The sequence below is a fragment of the Galeopterus variegatus genome, unplaced genomic scaffold (assembly GCF_000696425.1).
Source record: "Galeopterus variegatus unplaced genomic scaffold, G_variegatus-3.0.2 Scaffold12069, whole genome shotgun sequence".
Lineage (NCBI taxonomy): Eukaryota > Metazoa > Chordata > Mammalia > Dermoptera > Cynocephalidae > Galeopterus > Galeopterus variegatus.
In genome coordinates, this window is record NW_007738180.1 from 2786 (window position 1) to 12781 (window position 9996).

A 9996-nucleotide genomic window follows, 5' to 3' on the forward strand; every position below is an offset into this window, starting at 1 on the left:
CAGGTGGCGGCTGGTGGATGCCTTCCAGGGCTGCGAGGGAGGGTCCATCCCAGGCCTCTCTTCAGCTGCTGGGGTTGCTGGCCGTCTTTGGGGTTCCTTGGCTTGTAGAAGCATCACCCCGATCTCTGTCTTCATCTCTGCATGGCGTCCTCCCCCTGTGCCTCTTGTCCAAACTCCCGCTTGTCATAAGGATGCCAGGCGTTAGGCCCCACATAACATCTTCAAGGGACCTATTTCTAAATAAGGTCACATTCTGAGGAACTGGAGGTTAGGACCCCAAATATAAATTGGGAGAGATGGGACATAATTCAGCCCATAACAACTTACCACAATGAAGTCAGTTTTTCACAGATTTTGACATCTGATGATCTCCCTTATTTCCTTGCAAAGTCAACTATGCCTTTAAAAAGTAAGTATCGTAATCCAGAAAAACACACAAATTTCCAATATAAAGAATGAAAATACAGGTACCATTATAGATTCTACAAACACCAGGAAGACTATGAAAACATTTTGACAATTGATATAAATGTACAAACTCCTTGGAAACCACAGCTTCTATAAAGTCAACAAAGAGAAAATAGAAAATCTCAATAATTCTGTATCTATTTAAAGTAAATTGAACCCATGATTAAATCTCCCCACATGGAGCACCTCAGGCCCAGATGGCTTCATCAGTGAATTCTAAAACACACAATAATGAGGAACGCTGATTTTATGTACGTTTTCCTGAGCACAGACAAAGTGGAAGATTCCTGAATTTTTTATGAGGTTAAAGCATCAACTTGATCTCCAAAGCCTTCAAGGCCATTACAAGGAAAAAAATTGTTTATTTATTTATTATTATTATTATTATCTTACATTAAGATGCTGTTGTGGAGTAGTTGGAGGGGAGGGGAAGAGGTGAGAGGGGAGGGGGACAGTGTGGGAGGAAGAGGAAGAGGCACCATGGTCGAGGCCCGTGGCACCCCCCTCATTCTGGCAGGGAGCCCAGGGGACTTCCAGCAGCGGCTCGGTGGTCACTGCTGGGCGGGATGCGGACAGTGGGGGAGCCCAGGGTACTTCTGGTGGTGGCTTGGTGGTCACTGCTGGGTGGGATGCTGAGGCCCTTGGCCCCCCACCACCCTGGCTTGAGAGCCCAGGGTGCTTCCAGAGGCAGCTCAGTGCTTGTTGCTGGGCTGAGTGTGGATGTCAGGGAGTGTGGCTGAGACCCTCAGCCCTCCCTCCATCACCACTTGGGAGCCTGGGGGGCTTCCGGTCCTTCCAGGTGTTGTAGGTGTTCTTTGGTGATGTCAGACCTTTACTGGTTAATATCAGAACTTTGTCTCTGGTCTGTGGGTTTTTTGCTTTTTCTTTCTGTGTTAGATTATTTGCTGCCCCTACCACGTAAACTCTGCACTAGAACTAATTTGTTGTCCTTTGCTTACTTTTAAAATGGGGGAACTTCCTTTGGGAACAGCACTTGAGCCCTGTGGTTGGGCTGAATTGCTGCTTTGCTGCTGATTCCCTGGGGAAGGTTTTTTGGCCATCTCAGGTTTTAATGGTCAACCTTGTAAGCACTTCCAGGTCTGGTGAAGTCCGATATGCCTGGGTTGTGTGGAAACTCTGATCTGGGCCTGAGTCTTTTCAGCAAACTGCACCCCCTGCTGTTCTACATTCCTGACCAGTCTCCTCTGAGTGATCTTGTGCTGATGGGGGGGCAGATCAGTTGTCCACGCTGTGTGCCCCAGTGTTCCCTCGGTGGCCCATCTCCCCAACAGCCCCCACACTCCAAACACTTCCCTTGCGATGACTCACCAGCCTCTGAGTGGCTCCTTTTATTCACTTATTGTGGACCCTCGCTCCTATGTGGGTCCACGGGAACCCTGTTGGTCCTGCTGACCAGCGGGACACCAAAGCCCTCTTCTCCACTGCAGCCTCCAAGCAACTTCATCGGGAGGGCACAGCTGTGGCTTTTGCCAGCTCCTGCTCCATGTGCTCAGCAGCTCCAGCCTTGAAGTGGTCAGGGCTCGAAATGGTGGGAATGGTCCTTCCTTCCTCTCATCGCAGCTTCTCCCAGCTTTGTGCGTTCCGTAGGTCTCTGCTCCTCTTCCCCTGGGTCTAGCGGCCCCAGCTTGGCTGTTGTTGCTTTTTAATAGTTGTAAATTGGTTGATTGTGGGAGAGGGTGACACCATCTATTCTGCCTTCTCGAGTCTCCCCTCTACAAGAAAAAAAAAATTAAACCAATCCCTGCCATGAACATAGATACAAAAGTACTTAACAAAATATTAGTTAATTACATGTAGTAATATTTTAAAGATAATATATTATGATAAGTGGGATTGATTCCAAGTTTTGTGAGGATGTTTTAACATTTAAAAGCCAATCAATATAATTTATTATATAACAGAAAAAAGAGGAGGATTCATATGGTCGTCCCACTTGATGCAGAAAAATTATTTGGCACACCACGTCTTAATTACAAGGTCTCCCTGCCTCAGCGTTATTGGCATTTTGGACTATAGAATTCTCTGTCGGGGGAGCTGTCCTGTGCACTCCACGGTGTTTAATAGAACCCCCCTCCCAGTTTTGACAACCAAAAATGTCTCCAGATATTGCCAAATGTCCCTTGATGGCAAAATCACTGCCAGTTGAGAACCACAGGATAATAAAATTTTAGCAAGCTGCAAATAAGAGTAAACACTTATATCTGATTTTTAAAATCTGTAAATCTTACAGCAAAATAAATGTTGATATAATTAAAAATTTTATCCTAAAATTGTGAACAAGACCTGAATGCTCCTGATCACTAGGTCAATTAGACATCGAATTAAAGGACCCAGTATTTCAATAAGACAAGAAAAAGAAATCACATTATAAGTATTGGAAAGGAAGAAATAAATTGCTGTAATTCACAAATAATGTCGTTTTTTTATATATGAAGTTCGAAGGAATCTATCAGAATTCTAACGTTCATGTAGCAAGACAGCTGGATACAAAATTAATATAAAAACTGTATTCTGATGTATCAGCAGTAATCACATAAAAGATGAAATTTAACATATATCATTAACATGTGATTAAAAAAATCAATTACCTAGGTATAAAACTAACTGCTACTTATTTTGGGGTGAAATTAAAGAAGTCGTAGGTAATAGCGCCAAATACTGCACTTACAGATTGGAAAGCCAATACTATAAAGACGTCAATTCTTCCAAAACTTATAGATAGAGTCAATGTTATTTCTATCAAAATCCCAGTAGGTGAAGATTAATTTGCTACACCGATAAGCTGATTCTAAAGTTTATATGGAGATTCAGAAGAGCCGTGGCGATCTCAAAGAACACACCTGGGGGACTGACTTCACCAGATGTGAAAGCCCAGTGTGCAGGTGCAGCATCGAGCAGTGACGAAGACAGACAAGCCGATGGATAGGACATACGTGGTGCTGTCTGGGACAGGCTCCTGGGACGGGGCACGTGCTTCATCTGTGCTGTCCAGGGTGGTACATACCTGCCACAGGTGGTTATAGGGTATTGGAGATGTGGTTATTGTGACTAAAGAGCTGAATTTCAAGTTCAATTTGTGTATGACTAATTTATATTTTAACAGTCACACGTGGCTAGTGGCTACTGTATTGGACAGCACAGCTATGGGGAGGTTGGTAACAAGTCCCACGGACCATATGACAACCTTATTTATAACCAAGCTAAGGCTGCGGTGCACTGTGGGAAGAAGGATCCTTTCAATAAAGGGTTTGGGATAAATAGGCCACCCGTATAAAAAGGAAAAAGGACCCTGACACGTACCTCACACCACACAGAAAAGTGAGTTATAGACATACTGCGTTTCCAAATGTGAAAGGTTAAAGATAATAAAGGTTATTCATTTGAAACCAAAGTTTTCTTCATTGGACACTTAAGAGAACAACTTTATGATGTCACATGTCTTTACAAACCGTAACATGATAATCTGGGATAGTCAACATTTAAGAAATCTGTTACTATAAAGAAACCTTTAAGAAGATAAGAAGGCAACCAGCAGAGCTGAAGAAAGTGTTGATCAGGCGCATATTTGACGAAGAACTAGTATCAGGATTTATAAAGATGACTGTTATGAATAATTAAGAAAAAGACAGATAATCCAACAGAAAAATGGGCCTGAACAGACACTTCACAAAAGAGGAAAGCCGTGTGGGTAATAAACATGGTAAAAGCTGCTGAGATTCGTTAGTCATCAGAAGATGCGATGTGACACCTCTACACACCCGTCAGAATGACTGAAAAGAAAATGACAAACTACCAGGTGACGGCAAAGACGCGGATCGGCTGGAACGCTCACAACTGCTGCAAGAGGCAGACTCGGCACTGTCAATTTTGAAAACTGTTTCCTTATGACCTGGAAAATCCACTCTGGTTTTATACCCAACAGAAACGAGTGGTAACGTCAACCAAAAAAACCCAAAAACCTGTATGCAAAAATGTTCTAAGCAGCTTTATTCCTAGCAGGTGAAAACTGGAAACACTTCGGATGTTCATGAACTACGGCGCAGATGCACAGACAGAGGTGCGTTTGTACACGGGAGCACTGCGGGACAGCAAAGAGTGAGCTGTGACCCATGGCGACGTGGACAAATCTCACAGACCTAAATTCTGAGTAGACTGGCCGTAAACAAAACAGCACATTTCAAAGCGTATATTGTAAACCCTGAGACAACCACTAAAAGAGATTAAAAAAAAAAGGTATAAATAAGTCAATAGAAGAGACAAAATGGAATTTATAATGCTCAATTAAACTCAAAGAAGGCAGAAAAAGAGGAAAAAATTTTAAAATGTAACAAATATAGGGCTGGCCCTGTGGCTCACTCGGGAGAGTGCAGTGCTGGGAGCGCCAAGGCCGCGGGTTCGGATCCTATATAGGAATGGCCGGTGCACTCACTGGCTGAGCATGGTGAAGACCACACCATGCTGAGGGTTGTGATCCCCTTACTGGTCAAAAACAAAAACGACAACAACAACAAAAAAATAAAATAAAAAAATGTAACAAATATAAAACACCTTCCGGGACAATGCATTTTAATCTCACCACATCAATAACCACTTTAAATGTGAATGACCTAAATACAGCAGCTGAAGACGGAAACCATCAGCCAGGTGAAGAAGTGACCCCTGCTGCATGCCGCCTACAGGAAGCCCAGGATGTTACGACCCAGATGGGGTGGATGCGATACACCATGACAGCTCGGAACACTGAGGGATGTTCCGTAATGACAGGGGGCCAATTCCCCAAGAAGGCCAATACAAAAGACAGACACTGGATCCGAGAGCAGCGGTAGACACGTCCACAGACGTCGTGGGACCGTCCACGTTCCTCTCGCAGTATCCGACAGAACAGGTGGGCAGCGGGCAGGAGGACCGCGGGAGGCCTGGACAGCACCACCAGCCACCTGACCTGACGGACGCTTACGCCCAAGCACAGAGGGGGCGCAGTGTGTTCAAGCGCACGGGGGCCATTTGCCAAGATGGATCATACGAGGGCTCTAAACCAGAGCTCAGCACATGCAAAAGAGGAAAAGTGACATGAAGTATGTTGTCAAACATAGAAAATTGAACTTGAAATCGATAACATAAAGATATCCCCAGTGACCTGGAAATTAAGCAGCATGCTTCTAAATAACCCATGTGTCAAAATGGGAGTCTCAATGGAAATTTTAAAATATTCTGAACTAACTTAAACGAGAACACGACATGTAAAGATCTGGGATGCGGCCGCGCTAGTGTGAGTGGGAAGCCCGCTGCCCTCAGCTCGGATCCTGGGGACGAGCAGGGCTCGGATGCAAGAGCTTCTGTGCAGGGAAGCAGACCAAGGAGCGTTCCATCGAGGTCAGCGCAGACGGAGGAGGAAAGACACACAGGGCAGGAGCGCCGCATTGAAGGCAGGAAGACAGACAGACAGGTCCCCACGGAGCCCGGGGCGCCCGCAGGCCAGCGAAGACGCCGACGGGGAAAAGAGAGGGGGCTGCAGGGCCAGTGTCGGGAATGACGTGGGACGTCGGCACTGGCCCCGTGAATGTTCAAAGGACATAAGGGGACACGACAAATGCCCCTGTGCCCACCGGAGCTCAGTCTCAGCGTCTTGTCTTCCTCTGAAGGGTGTGGAACAGCGTCTCGGTGGGCGGGAAGCCACGTGCCACCCAGTGTGACTGTGTGTGGCTTGTTGTCCATCGCTCTGAGGGTCTCTAACTGCTCTCGCTTTGGGGACAATTCGGCTCTGCTAAGCAGAGGGCCCAAGTTCCCCCGGCATGCCCGGGGTGGCCAGCACGGACCCCGCTCTCACTGGCTGACCTCGAATGTGCTCTCGTCCTGGGCAGGCTCTGGCACTGCTGTCGGCATGTCACCTCTCGGCCCTGCACGGGCTTCTGCTTTGGTGAGTTTCATTCTTGGCGTGTGTATTAGTCTGTTCCTGTTGCTTATAACAAAATACTTGAAACTGGGTGTTTTATAAAGAAAACAAAATTCATTGCTTACAGTTTGTGAGGCTGGGGAGTCCAAAGTCCATCTGATGGTGGTGACAGTGACCCAGGGGTCTCCCATTGCAAGATGGTGGAAGCAGAGAGAACAGAGAGAGAGAGACAGACTCTCCTCCTCTTTTAAATCCCTCAGAACCGCGCCCCTGGCCACCACTGTTAACCCATTCACTCCTGCACGGTCCTGCAATCCAGTCACCTCTTCAAGGCTCCACCTTTCAATCACCATAATAGGATTTCCCACCCTCTTAACGGTCGCAGTGGGGACCAAGCTTCTAATACATAAAGCTTGGGGGACATAGTTCAAGCTCCAGTGAATTTTGGGGGTACACAATTCAGTCCCCTACAGCGCGGGTGGCCTGTGACGAGGTGCCACTCTGCAGCTTTCTGCAGCTCTCCCGCTACGGCCGCCTCCTCTCTGGAACGCCCGCTCCCGGGGCCATGGCCTCCCTGAGCTCCTCTCCTCAAGCCCGTGGGCCCGTGGGCTCTGCTGAGGGTCCCTCGCAGTTCGGGGTCTGACCCCAGGAGGAGGCCGGCTGTGGGGGCCGCGCTGTCGCAGGGCGACCCTCGGCAGTCCTGGCCGCCGCTGCTGTGTGGGCCGTGGCCAGGCTGTGAGCTGTTGGTGGGGGGTCTTGTCTTCTCACTCCATCGTGGCCAGAAGCAGAAGTCGCCGGCATCTTGCCACGTCTTCTTTCTAGTCCCTTCTCCTCGGCTGTTTGCAACCAGAGCCGAAAGTGAGATTTAAACATTATAAATCTACTCATCCCATCAAAATGTCATTTTTAAAACCTTAGAGCTTATATTCAGTTATTGAAATCTGGGTGATTTGATAATGAGGAAATTGGCCACTTAGTCAAGCCACAGCGTTAGACCGCAGATGTTTATTCTCATGACAAGGACGGTTAGTTGATCCTGAGGCACCGTGCCGGTATTGACAAATGACGGCAGTCTGAACTATCGTGGGTGTGCATGCACAACGGACGTCCAGTCGTGTGTTCAGAGCGGCAGCTCCTTTGTGCAAAAGAATCATCATTTTAAAAAATTTTCTTAAACGTAGGGAGCAGATTTCAAGGCGAGTTGTCCTTAGCATCTGTCCCCTCAGATTTCCCACCACCCAGTGAGAATGATTTGGAGATGCAACGTGGGTTCGTACTCCCTCTGAAAGCCCCTTAGCGACCCCGCTGGCTCGGACCCGCACGGTGGCTTTAGGAAGCTCCGAGACACGTTCGGCAGTTGGCAAATTTCAGCCGTCGTCTGTGCTGAGTTATGGAGGCCCAAATGCCTTCCCATAAAGTGACTTCTGCAACTTTATATCACATCATATTTGAAACTTTCTATCTTAACACAGTTTTGTTTTGTTTTTTAAGATGACCGGTAAGGGGATCTTAACCCGTGACTTGGTGTTGTCAGCACCACGCTCAGCCAGTGAGCAAACCGGCCATCCCTATATGGGATCTGAACCCGGGGCCTTGGTGTTATCAGCACCGCACTCTCCCGAGTGAGCCACGGGCCGGCCCAAACACAGTTTTGTCTTAAGTGAAGACATTCAAGATTCAGCTCATCCTGAGAGCCAGTCACGGCCACAGCCGCTGCTCCTAGGCAAGTCCAGCCATCCAGACAGGTCCTCTCCCGTGGGATGCAGAGAAAGCCCGCATGTGTCACCCAACAGGTGCAGCAGGCGTGTGCCGAGACCGGCGTGGGCAGGCACTCACATGGCACTTGGAGAAAAGTTGTGGCCCTGGTGGGGGGAGCCACTTCTTCCCAGGAGCAGGTGGCATTAGAGTCACACTCACAGGACTATGAGGGCGTTTCTAGTCATCTTCTACAGACTTTCACCCCTAATGGGAAATATTTCTCGTGCCTACAAACAAGTTTTTCTGTTCCTGTGTATCTCAGGAAAGTGATGCTTTTTCAAGGGCAATAACACAGATTCTGGATTTTTTCCTATCTGGTTTCTTGGTTTCTGTCTGTCTTTCTTCTTTCCTTTCCCTCCGTCCTTCTTTCCTCCCTTCCTCCCTTCCTTCTGTCTTTACAGTAGCTCAGACTTTATTCAGGGAACCACTGCAATGGGGTTTTACAGACGGAAAAGAGACTGGGCCCGACCCCTGGCTTTACCTCATGCCTTTGAGACACCATAACCTCAAATTCTCGCATTTATAATTTTTTTAGTTATATAAGTAACACATGTTAGTGGAGGCACAGGGGAAATGGAAGGGACCCTGTTGGGATGCACACACAAAACCGTGATGTCTACCTAAAGATCTTCCATTTTCCATGGGAGCGCCGACACCGAGATGCGTTCTGGGGAGATTTTACTTCATTTTGCAGAAAACCTCAGCAGTTCTGGATGGATCTGACTATGAAACCCAGGTCCCCCACGGTGCCGGGATTTAAGTGTGAGGTTATGTCAGGTGCAGGAGACAGTGCTAATGGGTGTAACTTAAGATGTTTGAGTGTAAAAGCATCACAAAAGATCATCTCCTAGCTTGAGATTTGTCTACTGTTAAAAAGATATCCCTGAAACTTTCTTTCCAGGCCGAGGGAAGGTGGGCGCTTGGAAAATGAGGCTGAGCCCTGGAGGTGGGCGCACTTGCTTCCTCACCCGCCAGAGGGCGCAGATGTCTTCCGCCTGCAGAAAAGCCTGATCCGCACAGCAGCCGCGCTTGGGTCCCTGACTCTCCCTGTGGGTGAACCTGACATCCCAGGCAGATGAGATGTCTCATCGCGGACCAAGCCCAGCTTGGAGAAAGTTTGTTTTGGGGACACAGCAGCTGCCTCACTTTACCTGGGCAGCTGTGGGCATGGCTATCTGCACAGCGGGGAGAAAGAGGTGGCCTCCCCTGCTCAAGGTTTCCTGTGGCCAGGATAGTGTGGCCAGCGTCGGGGTGCTGTCCCCTCACCCCAGGAGGGGGTCTCTCCGGCACGCTGTCCCTCTCTGCGTCTGTGCCCCTGCCAGAACTGTGCACGCCTGCAGACCAGGGGAGGGCTGAAGACGTGATTCTCCCTCGACTAAAGCCGTCTTCCGCCGTTTGACAGAGGGAACGGGGTGACAAGGGTGAAGACTTGGTCCTGACGCTCATCCCACCTTCAGGTTCCTGGAGGTAACCGAGGAACTATTAGTCTGAGGAGCCAGAAGAAAGCATCGGGCCGTGACACGTGTTATTACTAAGGACAAAACTTCAAGCCAGTTCTAAGATTTTAGTTCTCAGCAGAACCCTAGGAGGTGACACACAGAGAGGAATATGATCTGTGCGAGCCCCATTTATAATCAGGTGCACAGGCTCAGGGACGTGTTTGCATCCTGCCCTCTCTGCTCATAGACCGAAGTGAACAAGGTCGAGTTAGGGCCTCTGAAGTGACACTGAATTATGAAAAATGGCACTACAAGAAAGTCACTGTCCTTGCTGTGTAAGCCCATAGTTCGGAACGTCACCAAGTCACAAAGTGAAAATATCACAGTCACCACTGGCCCCTGGGTTTGTCTGTGTGG

At 48.2% G+C, this 9996-nt stretch overlaps 1 pseudogene; it reads left to right on the plus strand.

Moving 5' to 3' along the window:
• The window catches only part of LOC103610930, a 9253-nt pseudogene extending 2228 nt beyond the window's left edge, over positions 1-7025 (plus strand).
• Positions 7026-9996: the final 2971 nt, after the last annotated feature.